Consider the following 24842-nt stretch of genomic DNA (forward strand, 5'->3'; position numbering starts at 1 on the left):
GTATTAATTCTTTGTTTCCTCGCAGTGGGGTCTCCTCGGTGCAAGGCGGCAATTGTATTTGCCCATCGGCAGCGTCATATCGACGAGAGGGGGCAACTGGGCAAGTTTTCATTTTATTGGTAGGTAGTCAGGCTTTATAATTTTTAAAAGTTAGTTGCTTCAACTTCATATAAGAATGAAGTATTTGATTTCCAAAATGTATTAATTCTTTGTTTCCTCGCAGCGGGGTCTCCTCGGTGCAAGGCGGCAATTGTATTTGCCCATCGCCAGCGTCATGTCGACGAGAGGGGGCAACTGGGCAAGTTATCATTCTATTGGTAGGTAGTCAGGCTTTATAATTTTTAAAAGTTAGTTGCTTCAACTTCATATAAGAATGAAGTATTTGATTTCCAAAACGTATTAATTCTTTGTTTCCTCGCAGCGGAGTCTCCTTGGTGCAATGCGGCAATTGTATTTGCCCATCGGCAGCGTCATATCGACGAGACGGGGCAACTTGACATGTTTTCATTCTATTGGTAGGTAGTCAGGCTTTATAATTTTTAAAAGTTAGTTGCTTCAACTTCATGTAAGAATGAAGTATTTGATGTCCAAAATGTATTAATTCTTTATTTCCTCACAGCGGGGTCTCCTTGGTGCAAGGCGGCAATTGTATTTGCCCATCGGCAGCGTCATATCGACGAGAGGGTGCAACTAGACAAGTTTTCATTCTATTGGTAGGTAGTCAGGCTTTATAATTTTTAAAAGTTAGTTGCTTCAACTTCATATAAGAATGAAGTATTTGATTTCCAAAGTGTATTAATTCTTTATTTCCTCACAGCGCGGTCTCCTTGGTGCAAGGCGGCAATTGTATTTGCCCATCGGCAGCGTCATATTGACGAGAGGGTGCAACTGGACAAGTTTTCAATCTATTGGTAGGTGCTCAAGCTTAATAGTTTTTAAAAGTTAGTTGCTTCAACTTCATATAAGAATGAAGTATTTGATTTCCAAAATGTATTAATTCTTTGTTTCCTCACAGCGGGGTCTCCTTGGTGCAAGGCGGCAATTGTATTTGCCCATCGGCAGCGTCATATCGACGAGACGGTGCAACTGGACAAGTTTTCAATCTATTGGTAGGTACTCAACTTTAATAGTTTTTAAAAGTTAGTTGCTTCAACTTCATAAAAGACCGAAGTATTTGATTTCCAAAATGTATTAATTCTTTGTTTCCTCGCAGCGGGGTCTCCTCGGTGCAAGGCGGCAATTGTATTTCCCCATCGTCAGCGTCATATCGACGAGAGGGGGCAACTGGGCAAGTTTTCATTCTATTGGTAGGTAGTCAGGCTTTATAATTTTTAAAAGTTAGTTGCTTCAACTTCATATAAGAATGAAGTATTTGATTTCCAAAATGTATTAATTCTTTGTTTCCTCGCAGTGGGGTCTCCTCGGTGCAAGGCGGCAATTGTATTTGCCCATCGGCAGCGTCATATCGACGAGAGGGGGCAACTGGGCAAGTTTTCATTTTATTGGTAGGTAGTCAGGCTTTATAATTTTTAAAAGTTAGTTGCTTCAACTTCATATAAGAATGAAGTATTTGATTTCCAAAATGTATTAATTCTTTGTTTCCTCGCAGCGGGGTCTCCTCGGTGCAAGGCGGCAATTGTATTTGCCCATCGCCAGCGTCATGTCGACGAGAGGGGGCAACTGGGCAAGTTATCATTCTATTGGTAGGTAGTCAGGCTTTATAATTTTTAAAAGTTAGTTGCTTCAACTTCATATAAGAATGAAGTATTTGATTTCCAAAACGTATTAATTCTTTGTTTCCTCGCAGCGGAGTCTCCTTGGTGCAATGCGGCAATTGTATTTGCCCATCGGCAGCGTCATATCGACGAGACGGGGCAACTTGACATGTTTTCATTCTATTGGTAGGTAGTCAGGCTTTATAATTTTTAAAAGTTAGTTGCTTCAACTTCATGTAAGAATGAAGTATTTGATGTCCAAAATGTATTAATTCTTTATTTCCTCACAGCGGGGTCTCCTTGGTGCAAGGCGGCAATTGTATTTGCCCATCGGCAGCGTCATATCGACGAGAGGGTGCAACTAGACAAGTTTTCATTCTATTGGTAGGTAGTCAGGCTTTATAATTTTTAAAAGTTAGTTGCTTCAACTTCATATAAGAATGAAGTATTTGATTTCCAAAGTGTATTAATTCTTTATTTCCTCACAGCGCGGTCTCCTTGGTGCAAGGCGGCAATTGTATTTGCCCATCGGCAGCGTCATATTGACGAGAGGGTGCAACTGGACAAGTTTTCAATCTATTGGTAGGTGCTCAAGCTTAATAGTTTTTAAAAGTTAGTTGCTTCAACTTCATATAAGAATGAAGTATTTGATTTCCAAAATGTATTAATTCTTTGTTTCCTCACAGCGGGGTCTCCTTGGTGCAAGGCGGCAATTGTATTTGCCCATCGGCAGCGTCATATCGACGAGACGGTGCAACTGGACAAGTTTTCAATCTATTGGTAGGTACTCAACTTTAATAGTTTTTAAAAGTTAGTTGCTTCAACTTCATAAAAGACCGAAGTATTTGATTTCCAAAATGTATTAATTCTTTGTTTCCTCGCAGCGGGGTCTCCTCGGTGCAAGGCGGCAATTGTATTTCCCCATCGTCAGCGTCATATCGACGAGAGGGGGCAACTGGGCAAGTTTTCATTCTATTGGTAGGTAGTCAGGCTTTATAATTTTTAAAAGTTAGTTGCTTCAACTTCATATAAGAATGAAGTATTTGATTTCCAAAATGTATTAATTCTTTGTTTCCTCGCAGCGGGGTCTCCTCGGTGCAAGGCGGCAATTGTATTTGCCCATCGGCAGCGTCATATTGACGAGAGGGGGCAACTGGGCAAGTTTTCATTCTATTGGTAGGTAGTCAGGCTTTATAATTTTTAAAAGTTAGTTGCTTCAACTTCATATAAGAATGAAGTATTTGATTTCCAAAATGTATTAATTCTTTGTTTCCTCACAGCGGGATCTCCTTTGTGCAAGGCGGCAATTGTATTTGCCCATCGGCAGCGTCATATCGACGAGAGGGTGCAACTGGACAAGTTTTCAATCTATTGGTAGGTACTCAAGCTTAATAGTTTTTAAAAGTTAGTTGCTTCAACTTCATATAAGAATGAAGTATTTGATTTCCAAAATGTGTTAATTCTTTGTTTCCTCGCAGTGGGGTCTCCTCGGTGCAAGGCGGCAATTGTATTTGCCCATCGGCAGCGTCATATCGACGAGAGGGGGCAACTGGGCAAGTTTTCATTCTATTTGAAGGTAGTCAGGCTTTACAATTTTTAAAAGTTAGTTGCTTCAACTTCATATAAGAATGAAGTATTTGATTTCCAAAATGTATTAATTCCTTGTTTCCTCGCAGCGGGGACTCCTTGGTGCAAGGCAGCAATTGTATTTGCCCATCGGCAGCGACATATCGACGAGACGGGGCAACTTGACATGTTTTCATTCTATTGGTAGGTAGTCAGGCTTTATAATTTTTAAAAGTTAGTTGCATCAACTTCATATAAGAATGAAGTATTTGATTTCCAAAATGTATTAATTCTTTATTACCCCACAGCGGGGTCTCCTTGGTGCAAGGCGGCAATTGTATTTGCCCATCGGCAGCGTCATATCGACGAGAGGGTGCAACTGGACAAGTTTTCAATCTATTGGTAGGTAGTCAGGCTTTATAATTTTTAAAAGTTAGTTGCTTCAACTTCATATAAGAATGAAGTATTTGATTTCCAAAATGTATTAATTCTTTGTTTCCTCACAGCGGGATCTCCTTGGTGCAAGGCGGCAATTGTATTTGCCCATCGGCAGCGTCATATCGACGAGAGGGTGCAACTGGACAAGTTTTCAATCTATTGGTAGGTACTCAAGCTTAATAGTTTTTAAAAGTTAGTTGCTTCAACTTCATATAAGAATGAAGTATTTGATTTCCAAAATGTATTAATTCTTTGTTTCCTCGCAGTGGGGTCTCCTCGGTGCAAGGCGGCAATTGTATTTGCCCATCGGCAGCGTCATATCGACGAGAGGGGGCAACTGGGCAAGTTTTCATTTTATTGGTAAGTAGTCAGGCTTTATAATTTTTAAAAGTTAGTTGCTTCAACTTCATATAAGAATGAAGTATTTGATTTCCAAAATGTATTAATTCTTTGTTTCCTCGCAGCGGGGTCTCCTCGGTGCAAGGCGGCAATTGTATTTGCCCATCGGCAGCGTCATGTCGACGAGAGGGGGCAACTGGGCAAGTTATCATTCTATTGGTAGGTAGTCAGGCTTTATAATTTTTAAAAGTTAGTTGCTTCAACTTCATATAAGAATGAAGTATTTGATTTCCAAAACGTATTAATTCTTTGTTTCCTCGCAGCGGAGTCTCCTTGGTGCAATGCGGCAATTGTATTTGCCCATCGGCAGCGTCATATCGACGAGACGGGGCAACTTGACATGTTTTCATTCTATTGATAGGTAGTCAGGCTTTATAACTTTTAAAAGTTAGTTGCTTCAACTTCATGTAAGAATGAAGTATTTGATGTCCAAAATGTATTAATTCTTTATTTCCTCACAGCGGGGTCTCCTTGGTGCAAGGTGGCAATTGTATTTACCCATCGGCAGCGTCATATCGACGAGAGGGTGCAACTAGATAAGTTTTCATTCTATTGGTAGGTAGTCAGGCTTTATAATTTTTAAAAGTTAGTTGCTTCAACTTCATATAAGAATGAAGTATTTGATTTCCAAAGTGTATTAATTCTTTATTTCCTCACAGCGCGGTCTCCTTGGTGCAAGGCGGCAATTGTAATTGCCCATCGGCAGCGTCATATCGACGAGAGGGTGCAACTGGACAAGTTTTCAATCTATTGGTAGGTGCTCAAGCTTAATAGTTTTTAAAAGTTAGTTGCTTCAACTTCATATAAGAATGAAGTATTTGATTTCCAAAATGTATTAATTATTTGTTTCCTCACAGCGGGGTCTCCTTGGTGCAAGGCGGCAATTGTATTTGCCCATCGGCAGCCTCATATCGACGAGAGGGTGCAACTGGACAAGTTTTCAATCTATTGGTAGGGCCTCAAGCTTAATAGTTTTTAAAGTTAGTTGCTTCAACTTCATATAAGAATGAAGTATTTGATTTCCAAAATGTATTAATTCTTTGTTTCCTCACAGCGGGGTCTCCTTGGTGCAAGGCGGCAATTGTATTTGCCCATCGGCAGCGTCATATCGACGAGACGGTGCAACTGGACAAGTTTTCAATCTATTGGTAGGTACTCAAGCTTAATAGTTTTTAAAAGTTAGTTGCTTCAACTTCATAAAAGACCGAAGTATTTGATTTCCAAAATGTATTAATTCTTTGTTTCCTCGCAGCGGGGTCTCCTCGGTGCAAGGCGGCAATTGTATTTCCCCATCGGCAGCGTCATATCGACGAGAGGGGGCAACTGGGCAAGTTTTCATTCTATTGGTAGGTAGTCAGGCTTTATAATTTTTAAAAGTTAGTTGCTTCAACTTCATATAAGAATGAAGTATTTGATTTCCAAAATGTATTAATTCTTTGTTTCCTCGCAGCGGGGTCTCCTCGGTGCAAGGCGGCAATTGTATTTGCCCATCGGCAGCGTCATATCGACGAGAGGGGGCAACTGGGCAAGTTTTCATTCTATTGGTAGGTAGTCAGGCTTTATAATTTTTAAAAGTTAGTTGCTTCAACTTCATATAAGAATGAAGTATTTGATTTCCAAAATGTATTAATTCTTTGTTTCCTCACAGCGGGATCTCCTTGGTGCAAGGCGGCAATTGTATTTGCCCATCGGCAGCGTCATATCGGCGAGAGGGTGCAACTGGACAAGTTTTCAATCTATTGGTAGGTACTCAAGCTTAATAGTTTTTAAAAGTTAGTTGCTTCAACTTCATATACGAATGAAGTATTTGATTTCCAAAGTGTGTTAATTCTTTGTTTCCTCGCAGTGGGGTCTCCTCGGTGCAAGGCGGCAATTGTATTTGCCCATCGGCAGCGTCATATCGACGAGAGGGGGCAACTGGGCAAGTTTTCATTTTATTGGTAGGTAGTCAGGCTTTATAATTTTTAAATGTTAGTTGCTTCAACTTCATATAAGAATGAAGTATCTGATTTCCAAAATGTATTAATTCTTTGTTTCCTCGCAGCGGGGTCTCCTCGGTGCAAGGCGGCAATTGTATTTGCCCATCGGCAGCGTCATGTCGACGAGAGGGGGCAACTGGGCAAGTTTTCATTCTATTGGTAGGTAGTCAGGCTTTATAATTTTTAAAAGTTAGTTGCTTCAACTTCATGTAAGAATGAAGTATTTGATTTCCAAAACGTATTAATTCTTTGTTTCCTCGCAGCGGAGTCTCCTTGGTGCAAGGCGGCAATTGTATTTGCCCATCGGCAGCGTCATATCGACAAGACGGGGCAACTTGACATGTTTTCATTCTACTGGTAGGTAGCCAGGCTTTATAATTTTTAAAAGTTAGTTGCTTCAAGTTCATGTAAGAATGAAGTATTTGATTTCCAAAATGTATTAATTCTTTATTTCCTCACAGCGGAGTCTCCTTGGTGCAAGGCGTCAATTGTATTTGCCCATCGGCAGCGTCATATCGACGAGAGGGTGCAACTAGACAAGTTTTCAATCTATTGGTAGGTACTCAAGCTTAATAGTTTTTAAAAGTTAGTTGCTTCAACTTCATATCAGAATGAAGTATTTGATTTCCAAAACGTATTAATTCTTTGTTTCCTCGCAGCGGGGTCTCCTCGGTGCAAGGCAGCATTTTTATTTGCCCATCGGCAGCGTCATATCGACGAGAGGGTGCAACTGGACAAGTTTTCAATCTATTGGTAGGTACTCAAGCTTAATAGTTTTTAAAAGTTAGTTGCTTCAACTTCATAGAAGAATGAAGTATTTGATTTCCAAAATGTATTAATTCTTTGTTTCCTCGCAGCGGGGACTCCTCGGTGGAAGGCGGCAATTTTATTTGCCCATCGGCAGCGTCATATCGACGAGAGGGTGCAACTGGACAAGTTTTCATTCTATTGGTAGGTAGTCAGGCTTTATAATTTTTAATAGTTAGTTGCTTCAACTACATATAAGAATGAAGTATTTGATTTCCAAAATGTATTAATTCTTTGTTTCCTCGCAGCGGGGTCTCCTCGGTGCAAGGCGGCAATTGTATTTGCCCATCGGCAGCGTCATATCGACGAGAGGGGGCAACTGGGCAAGTTTTCAATCTATTGGTAGGTAATCAGGCTTTATAATTTTTAAAAGTTAGTTGCTTCAACTTCACATAAGAGTGAAGTATTTGATTTCCAAAATGTATTAATTCTTTGTTTCCTCGCAGCGGGGTCTCCTCGGTGCAAGGCGGCAATTGTATTTGCCCATCGGCAGCATCATACCGACGAGAGGGGGCAACTGGGAGAGTTTTCATTCTATTGGTAGGTAGTCAGGCTTTATAATTTTTAAAAGTTAGTTGCTTCAACTTCATATAAGAATGAAGTGTTTGATTTCCAAAATGTATTATTTCTTTGTTTAATCGTAGCGGGGTCTCCTTGGTGCAAGGCGGCAATTGTTTTTGCCCATCGGCAGCGTCATATCGACGAGAGGGTGCAACTGGACAAGTTTTCATTCTATTGGTAGGTAGTCAGGCTTTATAATTTTTAAAAGTTAGTTGCTTCAACTTCATATAAGAATGAAGTATTTGATTTTCAAAGTGTATTAATTCTTTATTTCCTCACAGCGGGGTCTCCTTGGCGCAAGGCGGCAATTGTATTTGCCCATCGGCACCGTCATATCGACGAGAGGGTGCAACTGGACAAGTTTTCAATCTATTGGTAGGTGCTCAAGCTTAATAGTTTTTAAAAGTTAGTTGCTTCAACTTCATATAAGAATGAAGTATTTGATTTCCAAAATGTATTAATTCCTTGTTTGCTCACAGCGGGGTCTCCTTGGTGCAAGGCGGCAATTGTATTTGCCCATCGGCAGCGTCATATCGACGAGAGGGTGCAACTGGACAAGTTTTCAATCTATTGGTAGGTACTCAAGCTTAATAGTTTTTTAAAGTTAGTTGCTTCAACTTCATATAAGAATGAAGTATTTGAGTTCCAAAATGTATTAATTCTTTGTTTCCTCGCAGCGGGGTCTCCTCGGTGCAAGGCGGCAATTTTATTTGCCCATCGGCAGCGTCATATCGACGAGAGGGTGCAACTTGACATGTTTTCATTCTATTGGTAGGTAGTCAGGCTTTGTAATTTTTGAAAGTTAGTTGCTTCAACTTCATATAAGAATGAAGTATTTGATTTCCAAAATGTATTAATTCTTTATTTCCTCACAGCGGGGTCTCCTTGCTGCAAGGCGGCAATTCTATTTGCCCATCGGCAGCCTCATATCGACGAGAGGGTGCAACTGGACAAGTTTTCAATCTATTGGTAGGTACTCAAGCTTAATTGTTTTTAAAGTTAGTTGCTTCAACTTCATATAAGAATGAAGTATTTGATTTCCAAAATGTATTAATTCTTTGTTTCCTGACAGCGGGGTCTCCTTGGTGCAAGGCGGCAATTGTATTTGCCCATCGGCAGCGTCATATCGACGAGATGGTGCAACTGGACAAGTTTTCAATCTATTGATAGGTACTCAAGCTTAATAGTTTTTAAAAGTTAGTTGCTTCAACTTCATATAAGAATGAAGTATTTGATTTCCAAAATGTATTAATTCTTTGTTTCCTCGCAGCGGGGTCTCCTCGGTGCAAGGCGGCAATTGTATTTGCCCATCGGCAGTGTGATATCGACGAGAGGGGGCAACTGGGCAAGTTTTCATTCTATTGGTAGGTAGTCAGGCTTTATAATTTTTAAAAGTTAGTTGCTTCAACTTCATATAAGAATGAAGCATTTGATCTCCAAAATATATTAATTCTTTGTTTCCTCGCAGCGGGGTCTCCTCGGTGCAAGGCGGGAGTTTTATTTGTCCATCGTCAGCATCATATCGACGAGAGGGGGCAACTGGGCAAGTTTTCATTCTATTGGTAGGTAGTCAGGCTTTATAATTTTTAAAAGTTAGTTGCTTCAACTTCATATAAGAATGAAGTATTTGAATTCCAAAATGTATTAATTCTTTGTTTCATCGCAGCGGGGTCTCCTCGGTGCAAGGCAGCATTTTTATTTGCCCATCGGCAGCGTCATATCGACGAGAGGGGGCAACTGGGCAAGTTTTCATTCTATTTGTAGGTAGTCAGGCTTTATAATTTTTAAAAGTTAGTTGCTTCAACTTCATTTAAGAATGAAGTATTTGATTTCCAAAATGTATTAATTCCTTGTTTCCTCGCAGCGGGGTCTCCTTGGTGCAAGGCAGCAATTGTATTTACCCATCGGCAGCGACATATCGACGAGACGGGGCAACTTGACATGTTTTCATTCTATTGGTAGGTAGTCAGGCTTTATAATTTTTAAAAGTTAGTTGCATCAACTTCATATAAGAATGAAGTATTTGATTTCCAAAATGTATTAATTCTTTATTTCCTCACACCGGGGTCTCCTTGGTGCAAGGCGGCAATTGTATTTGCCCATCGGCAGCGTCATATCGACGAGAGGGTGCAACTGGACAGGTTTTCAATCTATTGGTAGGTAGTCAGGCTTTATAATTTTTAAAAGTTAGTTGCTTCTACTTTATATAAGAATGAAGTATTTGATTTCCAAAATTTATTAATTCCTTGTTGCCTCGCAGCGGGGTCTCCTCGGTGCAAGGCGGCAATTGTATTTGCCCATCGGCAGTGTCATATCGACGAGAGGGGGCAACTGGGCAAGTTTTCATTCTATTCGTAGGTAGTCAGGCTTTATAATTTTTAAAAGTTAGTTCTTCAACTTCATATAAGAATAAAGTATTTGATTTCCAAAATGTATTAATTCTTTGTTTCCTCGCAGCGGGGTCTCCTCGGTGCAAGGCGGCAATTGTATTTGGCCATCGTCAGCATCATATCGACGAGAGGGGGCAACTGGGCAAGTTTTCATTCTATTGGTAGGTAGTCAGGCTTTATAATTTTTAAAAGTTAGTTGCTTCAACTTCATATAAGAATGAAGTATTTGATTTCCAAAATATATTAATTCTTTGTTTCCTCGCAGCGGGGTCTCCTCGGTGCAAGGCGGCAGTTTTATTTGTCCATCGTCAGCATCATATCGACGAGAGGGGCAACTGGGCAAGTTTTCATTCTATTGGTAGGTAGTCAGGCTTTATAATTTTTAAAAGTTAGTTGCTTCAACTTCATATAAGAATGAAGTATTTGAATTCCAAAATGTATTAATTCTTTGTTTCCTCGCAGCGGGGTCTCCTCGGTGCAAGGCAGCATTTTTATTTGCCCATCGGCAGCATCATATCGACGAGAGGGGGCAACTGTGCAAGTTTTCATTCTATTTGTAGGTAGTCAGGCTTTATAATTTTTAAAAGTTAGTTGCTTCAACTTCATATAAGAATGAAGTATTTGATTTCCAAAATGTATTAATTCCTTGTTTCCTCGCAGCGGGGTCTTCTTGGTGCAAGGCAGCAATTGTATTTGCCCATCGGCAGCGACATATCGACGGGCCGGGGCAACTTGACATGTTTTCATTCTATTGGTAGGTGGTCAGGCTTTATAATTTTTAAAAGTTAGTTGCATCAACTTCATATAAGAATGAAGTATTTGATTTCCAAAATGTATTAATTCTTTATTTCCTCACGGCGAGGTCTCCTTGGTGGAAGGCGGCAATTGTATTTGCCCATCGGCAGCGTCATATCGACGAGAGGGTGCAACTGGACAAGTTATCAATCTATTGGTAGGTAGTCAGGCTTTATAATTTTTAAAAGTTAGTTGCTTCAACTTTATATAAGAATGAAGTATTTGATTTCCAAAATGTATTAATTCCTTGTTGTCTCGCAGCGGGGTGTCCTTGGTGCAAGGCGGCAATTGCATTTGCCCATCGGCAGCGTCATATCGACGAGACGGGGCAACTTGACATGTTTTCATTCTATCGGTAGGTAGTCAGGCTTTATAATTTTTAAAAGTTAGTTGCTTCAACTTCATATAAGAATGAAGTATTGGATTTCCAAGATGAATTAATTCTTTCTTTCGTCGCAGCGGGGTCTCCTTGGTGCAAGGCGGCAATTGTATTTGCCCATCGGCAGCGTCATATCGACGAGACGGGGCAACTTGACATGTTTTCATTCTAATGGTAGGTAGTCAGGCTTTATAATTTTTAAAAGTTAGTTGCTTCAACTTCATATAAGAATGAAGTATTTGATTTCCAAAATGTATTAATTCTTTGTTTCCTCACAGCGGGGTCTCCTCGGTGCAAGGCGGCAATTGTATTTGCCCATCGTCACCATCATATCGACGAGAGGGGGCAACTGGGCTAGTTTTCATTCTATTGGTAGGTAGTCAGGCTTTATAATTTTTAAAAGTTAGTGGCTTCAACTTCATATAAGAATGAAGTATTTGATTTCCAAAATGTATTAATTCTTTGCTTCCTCGCAGCGGGGTCTCCTCGGTGCAAGGCGGCAATTTTATTTGCCCATTGGCAGCATCATATCGACGAGAGGGGGCAACTGGGCAAGTTTTCATTCTATTGGTAGGTAGTCAGGCTTTATAATTTTTAAAAGTTAGTTGCTTCAACTTCATATAAGAATGAAGTATTTGATTTCCAAAATGTATTAATTCTTTGTTTCCTCGCAGCGGGGTCTCCTCGGTGCAAGGCGGCAATTGTATTTGCCCATCGGCAGCGTCATATCGACGAGAGGGGGCAACTGGGCAAGTTTTCATTCTATCGGTAGGTAGTCAGGCTTTATAATTTTTAAAAGTTATGTGCTTCAACTTCATATAAGAATGAAGTATTTGATTTCCAAAATGTATTAATTCTTTGTTTCCTCGCAGCGGGGTCTCCTTGGTGCAAGGCGGCAATTGTATTTGCCCATCGGCAGCGTCATATCGACGAGAGGGGGCAACTGGGCAAGTTTTCATTCTATTTGTAGGTAGTCAGGCTTTATAATTTTTAAAAGTTAGTTGCTTCAACTTCATATAAGAATGAAGTATTTGATTTCCAAAATGTATTAATTCCTTGTTTCCTCGCAGCGGGGTCTCCTTGGTGCAAGGCAGCAATTGTATTTGCCCATCGGCAGCGACATATCGACGAGACGGGGCAACTTGACATGTTTTCATTCTATTGGTAGGTAGTCAGGCTTTATAATTTTTAAAAGTTAGTTGCTTCAACTTTATATAAGAATGAAGTATTTGATTTCCAAAATGTATTAATTCCTTGTTGCCTCGCAGCGGGGTGTCCTTGGTGCAAGGCGGCAATTGTATTTGCCCATCGGCAGCGTCATATCGACGAGACGGGGCAACTTGACATGTTTTCATTCTATCGGTAGGTAGTCAGGCTTTATAATTTTTAAAAGTTAGTTGCTTCAACTTCATATAAGAATGAAGTATTGGATTTCCAAGATGAATTAATTCTTTCTTTCCTCGCAGCGGGGTCTCCTTGGTGCAAGGCGGCAATTGTATTTGCCCATCGGCAGCGTCATATCGACGAGACGGGGCAACTTGACATGTTTTCATTCTAATGGTAGGTAGTCAGGCTTTATAATTTTTAAAAGTTAGTTGCTTCAACTTCATATAAGAATGAAGTATTTGATTTCCAAAATGTATTAATTCTTTGTTTCCTCACAGCGGGGTCTCCTCGGTGCAAGGCGGCAATTGTATTTGCCCAACGTCACCATCATATCGACGAGAGGGGGCAACTGGGCAAGTTTTCATTCTATTGGTAGGTAGTCAGGCTTTATAATTTTTAAAAGTTAGTTGCTTCAACTTCATATAAGAATGAAGTATTTGATTTCCAAAATGTATTAATTCTTTGCTTCCTCGCAGCGGGGTCTCCTCGGTGCAAGGCGGCAATTTTATTTGAGCATTGGCAGCATCATATCGATGAGAGGGGGCAACTGGGCAAGTTTTCATTCTATTGGTAGGTAGTCAGGCTTTATAATTTTTAAAAGTTAGTTGCTTCAACTTCATATAAGAATGAAGTATTTGATTTCCAAAATGTATTAATTCTTTGTTTCCTCGCAGCGGGGTCTCCTCGGTGCAAGGCGGCAATTGTATTTGCCCATCGGCAGCGTCATATCGACGAGAGGGGGCAACTGGGCAAGTTTTCATTCTATCGGTAGGTAGTCCGGCTTTATAATTTTTAAAAGTTATGTGCTTCAACTTCATATAAGAATGAAGTATTTGATTTCCAAAATGTATTAATTCTTTGTTTCCTCGCAGCGGGGTCTCCTTGGTGCAAGGCGGCAATTGTATTTGCCCATCGGCAGCGCCATATCGACGAGACGGGGCAACTTGACATGTTTTCATTCTAATGGTAGGTAGTCAGGCTTTATAATTTCTAAAAGTTAGTTGCTTCAACTTCATATAAGAATGAAGTATTTGATTTCCAAAATGTATTAATTCTTTATTTCCTCACAGCGGGGTCTCCTTGGTGCAAGGCGGCAATTGTATTTGCCCATCGGCAGCGTCATATCGACGAGAGGGTGCAACTGGACAAGTTTTCATTCTATTGGTAGGTAGTCAGGCTTTATAATTTTTAAAAGTTAGTTGCTTCAACTTCATATAAGAATGAAGTATTTGATTTCCAAAATGTAATAATTCTTTGTTTCCTCACAGCGGGATCTTCTTGGTGCAAGGCGGCAATTGTATTTGCCCATCGGCAGCGTCATATCGACGAGAGGGTGCAACTGGACAAGTTTTCAATCTATTGGTAGGTACTCAAGCTTAATAGTTTTTAAAAGATAGTTGCTTCAACTTCATATAAGAATGAAGTATTTGATTTCCAAAATGTATTAATTCTTTGTTTCCTCGCAGCGGAGTCTCCTTGGTGCAAGTCGGCAATTGTATTTGCCCATCGGCAGCATCATATCGACAAGACGGGGCAACTTGACATGTTTTCATTCTATTGGTAGGTAGTCAGGCTTTATAATTTTTAAAAGTTAGTTGCTTCAACTTCATATAAGAATGAAGTACTTGATTTCCAAAATGTATTAATTCTTTATTTCCTCACAGCGGGGTCTCCTTGGTGCAAGGCGGCAATTGTATTTGCCCATCGGCAGCGTCATATCGACGAGAGGGTGCAACTAGACAAGTTTTCAATCTATTGGTACGTACTCAAGCTTAATAGTTTTTAAAAGTTAGTTGCTTCAACTTCATATAAGAATGAAGTATTTGATTTCCAAAATGTATTAATTCTTTGTTTCCTCGCAGCGGGGTCTCCTCGGTGCAAGGCGGTAATTGTATTTGCCCATCGGCAGCGTCATATCGACGAGAGGGGGCAACTGGGCAAGTTTTAATTCTATTGGTAGGTAGTCAGGCTTTATAATTTTCTAAAAGTTAGTTGCTTCAACTTCATATAAGAATGAAGTATTTCATTTCCAAAATGTATTAATTCTTTGTTTAATCGCAGCGGGGTCTCCTCGGTGCAAGGCAGCATTTTTATTTGACCATCGGCAGCGTCATATCGACGAGAGGGTGCAACTGGACAAGTTTTCAATCTATTGGTAGGTACTCAAGCTTAATAGTTTTTAAAAGTTAGTTGCTTCAACTTCATATAAGAATGAAGTATTTGATTTCCAAAATGTATTAATTCTTTCTTTCCTCGCAGCGGGGTCTCCTCGGTGGAAGGCAGCAATTGTATTTGCCCATCGGCAGCGACATATCGACGAGACGGGGCAACTTGACATGTTTTCATTCTATTGGTAGGTAGTCAGGCTTTATAATTTTTAAAAGTTAGTTGCTTCAACTTTATATAAGAATGAAGTATTTGATTTCCAAAATGTATTAATTCCTTGTTGCCTCGCAGCGGGGTGTCCTTGGTGCAAGGCGGCAATTGTATTTGCCCATCGGCAGCGTCATATCGACGAGACGGGGCAACTTGACATGTTTTCATTCTATCGGTAGGTAGTCAGGCTTTATAATTTTTAAAAGTTAGTTGCTTCAACTTCATATAAGAATGAAGTATTGGATTTCCAAGATGAATTAATTCTTTCTTTCCTCGCAGCGGGGTCTCCTTGGTGCAAGGCGGCAATTGTATTTGCCCATCGGCAGCGTCATATCGACGAGACGGGGCAACTTGACATGTTTTCATTCTAATGGTAGGTAGTCAGGCTTTATAATTTTTAAAAGTTAGTTGCTTCAACTTCATATAAGAATGAAGTATTTGATTTCCAAAATGTATTAATTCTTTGTTTCCTCACAGCGGGGTCTCCTCGGTGCAAGGCGGCAATTGTATTTGCCCAACGTCACCATCATATCGACGAGAGGGGGCAACTGGGCAAGTTTTCATTCTATTGGTAGGTAGTCAGGCTTTATAATTTTTAAAAGTTAGTTGCTTCAACTTCATATAAGAATGAAGTATTTGATTTCCAAAATGTATTAATTCTTTGCTTCCTCGCAGCGGGGTCTCCTCGGTGCAAGGCGGCAATTTTATTTGAGCATTGGCAGCATCATATCGACGAGAGGGGGCAACTGGGCAAGTTTTCATTCTATTGGTAGGTAGTCAGGCTTTATAATTTTTAAAAGTTAGTTGCTTCAACTTCATATAAGAATGAAGTATTTGATTTCCAAAATGTATTAATTCTTTGTTTCCTCGCAGCGGGGTCTCCTCGGTGCAAGGCGGCAATTGTATTTGCCCATCGGCAGCGTCATATCGACGAGAGGGGGCAACTGGGCAAGTTTTCATTCTATCGGTAGGTAGTCCGGCTTTATAATTTTTAAAAGTTATGTGCTTCAACTTCATATAAGAATGAAGTATTTGATTTCCAAAATGTATTAATTCTTTGTTTCCTCGCAGCGGGGTCTCCTTGGTGCAAGGCGGCAATTGTATTTGCCCATCGGCAGCGCCATATCGACGAGACGGGGCAACTTGACATGTTTTCATTCTAATGGTAGGTAGTCAGGCTTTATAATTTCTAAAAGTTAGTTGCTTCAACTTCATATAAGAATGAAGTATTTGATTTCCAAAATGTATTAATTCTTTATTTCCTCACAGCGGGGTCTCCTTGGTGCAAGGCGGCAATTGTATTTGCCCATCGGCAGCGTCATATCGACGAGAGGGTGCAACTGGACAAGTTTTCATTCTATTGGTAGGTAGTCAGGCTTTATAATTTTTAAAAGTTAGTTGCTTCAACTTCATATAAGAATGAAGTATTTGATTTCCAAAATGTATTAATTCTTTGTTTCCTCACAGCGGGATCTTCTTGGTGCAAGGCGGCAATTGTATTTGCCCATCGGCAGCGTCATATCGACGAGAGGGTGCAACTGGACAAGTTTTCAATCTATTGGTAGGTACTCAAGCTTAATAGTTTTTAAAAGATAGTTGCTTCAACTTCATATAAGAATGAAGTATTTGATTTCCAAAATGTATTAATTCTTTGTTTCCTCGCAGCGGAGTCTCCTTGGTGCAAGTCGGCAATTGTATTTGCCCATCGGCAGCATCATATCGACAAGACGGGGCAACTTGACATGTTTTCATTCTATTGGTAGGTAGTCAGGCTTTATAATTTTTAAAAGTTAGTTGCTTCAACTTCATATAAGAATGAAGTACTTGATTTCCAAAATGTATTAATTCTTTATTTCCTCACAGCGGGGTCTCCTTGGTGCAAGGCGGCAATTGTATTTGCCCATCGGCAGCGTCATATCGACGAGAGGGTGCAACTAGACAAGTTTTCAATCTATTGGTACGTACTCAAGCTTAATAGTTTTTAAAAGTTAGTTGCTTCAACTTCATATAAGAATGAAGTATTTGATTTCCAAAATGTATTAATTCTTTGTTTCCTCGCAGCGGGGTCTCCTCGGTGCAAGGCGGTAATTGTATTTGCCCATCGGCAGCGTCATATCGACGAGAGGGGGCAACTGGGCAAGTTTTAATTCTATTGGTAGGTAGTCAGGCTTTATAATTTTCTAAAAGTTAGTTGCTTCAACTTCATATAAGAATGAAGTATTTCATTTCCAAAATGTATTAATTCTTTGTTTAATCGCAGCGGGGTCTCCTCGGTGCAAGGCAGCTTTTTTATTTGACCATCGGCAGCGTCATATCGACGAGAGGGTGCAACTGGACAAGTTTTCAATCTATTGGTAGGTACTCAAGCTTAATAGTTTTTAAAAGTTAGTTGCTTCAACTTCATATAAGAATGAAGTATTTGATTTCCAAAATGTATTAATTCTTTCTTTCCTCGCAGCGGGGTCTCCTCGGTGGAAGGCGGCAATTTTATTTGCCCATCGGCAGCGTCATATCGACGAGAGGGTGCAACTGGACAAGTTTTCATTCTATTGGTAGGTAGTCAGGCTTTATAATTTTTAATAGTTAGTTGCTTCAACTACATATAAGAATGAAGTACTTGATTTCCAAAATGTATTAATTCTTTGTTTCCTCGCAGCGGGGTCACCTCGGTGCAAGGCGGCAATTGTATTTGCCCATCGGCAGCGTCATATCGACGAGAGGGGGCAACTGGGCAAGTTTTCAATCTATTGGTAAGTAGTCAGGCTTTATAATTTTTAAAAGTTAGTTGCTTCAACTTCATATAAGAGTGAAGTATTTGATTTCCAAAATGTATTAATTCTTTGTTTCCTCGCAGCGGGGTCCCCTCGGTGCAAGGCGGCAATTGTATTTGCCCATCGGCAGCATCATACCGACGAGAGGGGACAACTGGGCAAGTTTTCATTCTATTGGTAGGTAGTCAGGCTTTATAATTTTTAAAAGTTAGTTGCTTCAACTTGATATAAGAATGAAGTGTTTGATTTCCAAAATGTATTAATTCTTTGTTTCCTCACAGCGGGATCTCCTTGGTGCAAGGCGGCAATTGTATTTGCCCATCGGCAGCGTCATATCGACGAGAGGGTGCAACTGGACAAGTTTTCATTCTATTGGTAGGTAGTCAGGCTTTATAATTTTTAAAAGTTAGTTGCTTCAACTTCATATAAGAATGAAGTATTTGATTTCCAAAATCTATTAATTCTTTATTTCCTCACAGCGGGGTCTCCTTGGTGCAACGCGGCAATTGTATTTGCCCATCGGCAGCGTCATATCGATGAGAGGGTGCAACTGGACAAGTTTTCAATCTATTGGTAGGTGCTCAAGCTTAATAGTTTTTAAAAGTTAGTTGCTTCAACTTCATATAAGAATGAAGTATTTGATTTCCAAAATGTATTAATTCTTTGTTTCCTCACAGCGGGGTCTCCTTGGTGCAAGGCGGCAATTGTATTTGCCCATCGGCAGCGTCATATGGACGAGAAGGTGCAACTGGACAAGTTTTCAATCTATTGGTAGGTACTCAAGCTTAATAGTTTTTAAAAGTTAGTTGCTTCAACTTCATATAAGAATGAAGTATTTGATTTCCAAAATGTGTTAATTCTTTGTTTCCTCGCAGCGGGGTCTCCTAGGTGCAAGGCGGCAATTGTATTTGCCCATCGGCAGCGTCATACCGACGAGAGGGGGCAACTGGGCAAGTTTTCATTCTATTGGTAGGTAGTCAGGCTTTATAATTTTTAAAAGTTAGTTGCTTCAACTTCATATAAGAATGAAGTATTTGATTTCCAAAATGTATTAATTCTTTGTTTCCTCGCAGCGGGGTCTCCTCGGTGCGAGGCAGCATTTTTATTTGCCCATCGGCAGCGTCATATCGACGAGACGGTGCAACTGGACAAGTTTTCAATCTATTGGTAGGTACTCAAGCTTAATAGTTTTTAAAAGTTAGTTGCTTCAACTTCATATAAGAATGAAGTATTTGATTTCCAAAATGTATTAATTGTTTGTTTCCTCGCAGCGGGGTCTCCTCGGTGGAAGGCGGCAATTTTATTTGCCCATCGGCAGCGTCATATCGACGAGAGGGTGCAACTGGACAAGTTTTCATTCTATTGGTAGGTAGTCAGGCTTTATAATTTTTAATAGTTAGTTGCTTCAACTACATATAAGAATGAAGTATTTGATTTCCAAAATGTATTAATTCTTTGTTTCCTCGCAGCGGGGTCTCCTCGGTGCAAGGCGGCAATTGTATTTGCCCATCGGCAGCGTCATATCGACGAGAGGGGGCAACTGGGCAAGTTTTCAAACTATTGGTAGGTAGTCAGGCTTTATAATTTTTAAAAGTTAGTTGCTTCAACTTCACATAAGGGTGAAGTATTTGATTTCCAAAATGTATTAATTCTTTGTTTCCTCACAGCGGGGTCTCCTCGGTGCAAGGCGGCAATTGTATTTGCCCATCGGCAGCGTCATATCGACGAGAGGGTGCAACTGGACAAGTTTTCATTGTATTGGTAGGTAGTCAGGCTTTATAATTTTTAAAAGTTAGTTGCTTCAACTTCATATAAGATTGAAGTATTAGATTTCCAAAATGTATTAATTCTTTGTTTCCTCGCAGCGGGGTCTCCTCGGTGCAAGGCGGCAATTTTATTTGCCCATCGGCAGCGTCATATCGACGAGAGGGTGCAACTAGACAAGTTTTCAATCTATTGGTAGGTACTCAAGCTTAATAGTTTTTAAAAGTTAGTTGCTTCAACTTCATATAAGAATGAAGTATTTGATTTCCAAAATGTATTAATTCTTTGTTTCCTCACAGCGGGGTCTCCTCGGTGCAAGGCGGCAATTGTATTTGCCCATCGGCAGCGTCATATCGACGAGAGGGTGCAACTGGACAAGTTTTCATTCTATTGGTAGGTAGTCAGGCTTTATAATTTTTAAAAGTTAGTTGCTTCAACTTCATATAAGAATGAAGTATTAGATTTCCAAAATGTATTAATTCTTTGTTTCCTCGCAGCGGGGTCTCCTCGGTGCAAGGCGGCAATTTTATTTGCCCATCGGCAGCGTCATATCGACGAGAGGGTGCAACTAGACAAGTTTTCAATCTATTGGTAGGTACTCAAGCTTAATAGTTTTTAAAAGTTAGTTGCTTCAACTTCATATAAGAATGAAGTATTTGATTTCCAAAATGTATTAATTCTTTGTTTCCTCGCAGCGGGGTCTCCTCGGTGCAAGGCGGCAATTGTATTTGCCCATCGGCAGCGTCATATCGACGAGAGGGGGCAACTGGGCAAGTTTTCATTCTATTGGTAGGTAGTCAGGCTTTATTATTTTCTAAAAGTTAGTTGCTTCAACTTAATATAAGAATGAAGTATTTGATTTCCAAAATGTATTAATTCTTTGTTTCCTCGCAGCGGGGTCTGCTCGGTGCGAGGCAGCATTTTTATTTGCCCATCGGCAGCGTCATATCGACGAGACGGTGCAACTGGACAAGTTTTCAATCTATTGGTAGGTACTCAAGCTTAATAGTTTTTAAAAGTTAGTTGCTTCAACTTCATATAAGAATGAAGTATTTGATTTCCAAAATGTATTAATTGTTTGTTTCCTCGCAGCGGGGTCTCCTCGGCGGAAGGCGGCAATTTTATTTGCCCATCGGCAGCGTCATATCGACGAGAGGGTGCAACTGGACAAGTTTTCATTCTATTGGTAGGTAGTCAGGCTTTATAATTTTTAATAGTTAGTTGCTTCAACTACATATAAGAATGAAGTATTTGATTTCCAAAATGTATTAATTCTTTGTTTCCTCGCAGCGGGGTCTCCTCGGTGCAAGGCGGCAATTGTATTTGCCCATCGGCAGCGTCATATCGACGAGAGGGGGCAACTGGGCAAGTTTTCAAACTATTGGTAGGTAGTCAGGCTTTATAATTTTTAAAAGTTAGTTGCTTCAACTTCACATAAGGGTGAAGTATTTGATTTCCAAAATGTATTAATTCTTTGTTTCCTCACAGCGGGGTCTCCTCGGTGCAAGGCGGCAATTGTATTTGCCCATCGGCAGCATCATACCGAAGAGAGGGGGCAACCGGGCAAGTTTTCATTCTATTGGTAGGTAGTCAGGCTTTATAATTTTTAAAAGTTAGTTGCTTCAACTTCATATAAGAATGAAGTGTTTGATTTCCAAAATGTATTAATTCTTTGTTTAATCGCAGCGGGGTCTCCTTGGTGCAAGGCGGCAATTGTATTTGCCCATCGGCAGCGTCATATCGACGAGAGGGTGCAACTGGACAAGTTTTCATTCTATTGGTAGGTAGTCAGGCTTTATAATTTTTAAAAGTTAGTTGCTTCAACTTCATATAAGAATGAAGTGTTTGATTTCCAAAATGTATTAATTCTTTATTTCCTCACAGCGGGGTCTCCTTGGTGCAAGGCGGCATTGTATTTGCCCATCGGCAGCCTCATATCCACGAGAGGGTGCAACTGGACAAGTTTTCAATCTATTGGTAGGTACTCAAGCTTAATAGTTTTTAAAGTTAGTTGCTTCAACTTCATATAAGAATGAAGTATTTGATCTCCAAAATGTATTAATTCTTTGTTTCCTCACAGCGGGGTCTCCTTGGTGCAAGGCGGCAATTGTATTTTCCCATCGGCAGGGTCATATCGACGAGATGGTGCAACTGGACAAGTTTTCAATCTATTGGTAGGTACTCAAGCTTAATAGTTTTTAAAAGTTAGTTGCTTCAACTTCATATAAGAATGAAGTATTTGATTTCCAAAATGTATTAATTCTATGTTTCCTCGCAGCGGGGTCTCCTCGGTGCAAGGCGGCAATTGTATTTGCCCATCGGCAGCGTCATATCGACGAGAGGGGGCAACTGGGCAAGTTTTCATTCTATTGGTAGGTAGTCAGGCTTTATAATTTTTAAAAGTTAGTTGCTTCAACTTCATATAAGAATAAAGTATTTGATTTCCAAAATGTATTAATTCTTTGTTTCCTCGCAGCGGGGTCTCCTCGGTGCAAGGCGGCAATTGTATTTGCCCATCGGCAGCGTCATATCGACGAGAGGGGACAACTGGGCAAGTTTTCATTTTATTGGTAGGTAGTCAGCCTTTATAATTTTTAAAAGTTAGTTCCTTCAACTTCATATAAGAATGAAGTATTTGATTTCCAAAATGTATTAATTCTTTATTTCCTCACAGCGGGGTCTCCTTGGTGCAAGGCGGCAATTGTATTTGCCCATCGGCAGCATCATATCGACGAGAGGGTGCAACTCGACAAGATTTCAATCTATTGGTAGGTACTTAAGCTTAATAGATTTTAAAAGATAGTTGCTTCAACTTCATATAAAAATGAAGTATTTGATTTCCAAAATGTATTAATTCTTTGTTTCCTCGCAGCGGGGTCTCCTCGGTGCAAGCGGGCAATTGTATTTGCCCATCGGCAGCATCATATCGACGAGAGGGTGCAACTGGACAAGTTTTCATTGTATTGGTAGGTAGTCAGGCTTTATAATTTTTAAAAGTTAGTTGCTTCAACTTCATATAAGAATGAAGTATTTGATTTCCAAAATGTATTAATTCTTTGTTTCCTCGCAGCGGGGTCTCCTCGGTGCAAGGCGGCAATTTTATTTGCCCATTGGCAGCATCATATCGACGAGAGGGGGCAACTGGGCAAGTTTTCATTCTATTGGTAGGTAGTCAGGCTTTATAATTTTTAAAAGTTAGTTGCTTCAACTTCATATAAGAATGAAGTATTTGATTTCCAAAATGTATTAATTCATTGTTTCCTCGCAGCGGGGTCTCCTCGGTGCAAGCGGGCAATTGTATTTGCCCATCGGCAGCGTCATGTCGACGAGAGGGGGCAACTGGGCAAGTTTTCATTCTATTGGTAGGTAGTCAGGCTTTATAATTTTTAAAAGTTAGTTGCTTCAACTTCATATAGGAATGAAGTATTTGATTTCCAAAATGTATTAATTCTTTGTTTCCTCGCAGCGGGGTCTCCACGGTGCAAGGCAGCATTTTTATTTGACCATCGGCAGCGTCATATCGACGAGAGGGTGCAACTGGACAAGTTTTCAATCTATTGGTAGGTACTCAAGCTTAATAGTTTTTAAAAGTTAGTTGCTTCAACTTCATATAAGAATGAAGTATTTGATTTCCAAAATGTATTAATTCTTTGTTTCCTCGCAGTGGGGTCTCTTCGGTGGAAGGCGGCAATTTTACTTGCCCATCGGCAGCGTCATATCGACGAGAGGGTGCAACTGGACAAGTTTTCATTCTATTGGTAGGTAGTCAGGCTTTATAATTTTTAATAGTTAGTTGCTTCAACTACATATAAGAATGAAGTATTTGATTTCCAAAATGTATTAATTCTTTGTTTCCTCGCAGCGGGGTCTCCTTGGTGCAAGGCGGCAATTGTATTTGCCCATCGGCAGCGTCATATCGACGAGAGGGGGAACTGGGCAAGTTTTCAATCTATTGGTAAGTAGTCAGGCTTTATAATTTTTAAAAGTTAGTTGCTTCAACTTCATATAAGAGTGAAGTATTTGATTTCCAAAATGTATTAATTCTTTGTTTCCTCGCAGCGGGGTCTGCTCGGTGCAAGGCGGCAATTGTATTTGCCCATCGGCAGCACCATACCGACGAGAGGGGGCAACTGGGCAAGTTTTCATTCTATTGGTAGGTAGTCAGGCTTTATAATTTTTAAAAGTTAGTTGCTTCAACTTCATATAAGAATGAAGTGTTTGATTTCCAAAATGTATTAATTCTTTGTTTCCTCGCAGTGGGGTCTCTTCGGTGGAAGGCGGCAATTTTACTTGCCCATCGGCAGCGTCATATCGACGAGAGGGTGCAACTGGACAAGTTTTCATTCTATTGGTAGGTAGTCAGGCTTTATAATTTTTAATAGTTAGTTGCTTCAACTACATATAAGAATGAAGTATTTGATTTCCAAAATGTATTAATTCTTTGTTTCCTCGCAGCGGGGTCTCCTCGGTGCAAGGCGGCAATTGTATTTGCCCATCGGCAGCGTCATATCGACGAGAGGGGGCAACTGGGCAAGTTTTCAAACTATTGGTAGGTAGTCAGGCTTTATAATTTTTAAAAGTTAGTTGCTTCAACTTCACATAAGGGTGAAGTATTTGATTTCCAAAATGTATTAATTCTTTGTTTCCTCACAGCGGGGTCTCCTCGGTGCAAGGCGGCAATTGTATTTGCCCATCGGCAGCGTCATATCGACGAGAGGGTGCAACTGGACAAGTTTTCATTGTATTGGTAGGTAGTCAGGCTTTATAATTTTTAAAAGTTAGTTGCTTCAACTTCATATAAGAATGAAGTATTAGATTTCCAAAATGTATTAATTCTTTGTTTCCTCGCAGCGGGGTCTCCTCGGTGCAAGGCGGCAATTTTATTTGCCCATCGGCAGCGTCATATCGACGAGAGGGTGCAACTAGACAAGTTTTCAATCTATTGGTAGGTACTCAAGCTTAATAGTTTTTAAAAGTTAGTTGCTTCAACTTCATATAAGAATGAAGTATTTGATTTCCAAAATGTATTAATTCTTTGTTTCCTCGCAGCGGGGTCTCCTCGGTGCAAGGCGGCAATTGTATTTGCCCATCGGCAGCGTCATATCGACGAGAGGGGGCAACTGGGCAAGTTTTCATTCTATTGGTAGGTAGTCAGGCTTTATTATTTTCTAAAAGTTAGTTGCGTCAACTTAATATAAGAATGAAGTATTTGATTTCCAAAATGTATTAATTCTTTGTTTCCTCGCAGCGGGGTCTGCTCGGTGCGAGGCAGCATTTTTATTTGCCCATCGGCAGCGTCATATCGACGAGACGGTGCAACTGGACAAGTTTTCAATCTATTGGTAGGTACTCAAGCTTAATAGTTTTTAAAAGTTAGTTGCTTCAACTTCATATAAGAATGAAGTATTTGATTTCCAAAATGTATTAATTGTTTGTTTCCTCGCAGCGGGGTCTCCTCAGTGGAAGGCGGCAATTTTATTTGCCCATCGGCAGCGTCATATCGACGAGAGGGTGCA

Source organism: Schistocerca piceifrons, chromosome 10, assembly GCF_021461385.2.
Source record: "Schistocerca piceifrons isolate TAMUIC-IGC-003096 chromosome 10, iqSchPice1.1, whole genome shotgun sequence".
Taxonomy (NCBI): Eukaryota; Metazoa; Arthropoda; class Insecta; order Orthoptera; family Acrididae; genus Schistocerca; species Schistocerca piceifrons.